Source organism: Hemibagrus wyckioides, unplaced genomic scaffold, assembly GCF_019097595.1.
Source record: "Hemibagrus wyckioides isolate EC202008001 unplaced genomic scaffold, SWU_Hwy_1.0 Contig1, whole genome shotgun sequence".
Lineage (NCBI taxonomy): Eukaryota > Metazoa > Chordata > Actinopteri > Siluriformes > Bagridae > Hemibagrus > Hemibagrus wyckioides.
This window is the reverse complement of record NW_026690769.1, coordinates 354,602-355,957: the sequence shown is the minus strand read 5'-3', so window position 1 is coordinate 355,957 and position 1,356 is coordinate 354,602. Positions and strand designations below refer to the sequence as shown.

Genomic DNA, 1,356 nt, shown 5'->3' with positions numbered 1-1,356 from the left:
GTAAAATGACAATATTCTGAGGTCTTTCTGTACTCTATTATATTAATATTTCAGAGGTTCATGTCTCCACAAAGTGTGACATTCTCCATCCTGCTCCCTGTATTCCAGAGATAGGCTCCAGGTTGGAGCTTTAATTTTCAGAGGTAATTACAGTGGGATTTGAACCTTCTTGGACCTCTGGAGAAACAAACTTCCAAGCGAGAACCAAGCTGGCAGTGCAAGTTTCCATTAGTTTTATCCCAACCACTCTATTCCATTTAAAACCAGGGCTCGTCCGGGATTTGAACCCGGGACCGCTCGCACCCTAAGCGAGAATCATACCCCTAGACCAACGAGCCAGGTCATCCCTGTTACCTTGATGTGCGCCAATGGAGGTTCACTGTACTCTGTAACTGTATGACCTTCTTGCTCATATGGACTGGGGTCCGAGTAAAAGGAACTCGGTTACACAAGTCAAGTTAACAATAAAGCGAGGCTCCTGTGGGATTCAAACCTTTTTGGAATCCAGACGCTAAGCGTGAACCAAGTAAGCAGCTCTTGCCATTGGGCCAAATTATGTCATTTACAGGGTTGTTACTGTAGTCTTAGATTTCTGTTCTTGGTGAACAGGAATGAAACCCGATGTGGTCTTTAGCTGTTGTAGCTCATCTACCTCAAGAATTGATTATGGAGCACTATTTCAGTAGAGCTTATTTATTTCCTGATTGTGTGATGGAAACTGTGTTTTTATTTTCCACAATTCTTATTCTTAGTTATACATACTTTCAGGTATCCTGTAATTCTCAAAAATATATTAAAGATCCTGCAAAGACACACATGATGAACACATTAAATAGCATGCTCAGTAAAATAAACAAACAAACAAACATAAAATAAAAATAAATCAGATCAGCTGCTTGTCAAAAGAGTTGTACAATATCCACATTTTTATTCCTAGAACAGAATCAAATTCCAGCATGTGATCTTTACACTGTCATTAAGTAAATAAACCATCAAACCTGCCACTATTGTTTATGAGAACTGCACTTAATACTGCAGAGGGAGTGAACATGTGGCTTCTTCAAACACACACCTAACTTTTCTATCTGTATTTGGATTCACTTAGAATGTTTTGTCTATTCACTTCAAATAAAGTATTCATATATGGTTATATACATACATTTCTATTGGATCAATAATCAGAATGCTGATGTCATGCATAGCTTCCAGTCTTTTCTTCTTATTGTGATTCTTTAACACTTTCATGTTTGAGGTCTCTGTAGGTTTTTGGACAGTGAAGTTGACTTTCCTGTCACTGTGGGCTGCAAGGCGCAATAGTACAGTGCAGAGTCTGATACTGAAGCAGGCGAGATCTCC

General features: G+C 39.0%; 1 non-coding gene across 1 annotated transcript; it reads right to left on the bottom strand.

Moving 5' to 3' along the window:
• Positions 1-266: 266 nt before the first annotated feature.
• Positions 267-338, bottom strand: trnap-agg (transfer RNA proline (anticodon AGG)). The gene has a single exon. It is a non-coding gene; the product is annotated as a tRNA-Pro (tRNA).
• Between the last annotated feature and the right edge of the window lie 1,018 nt (positions 339-1,356).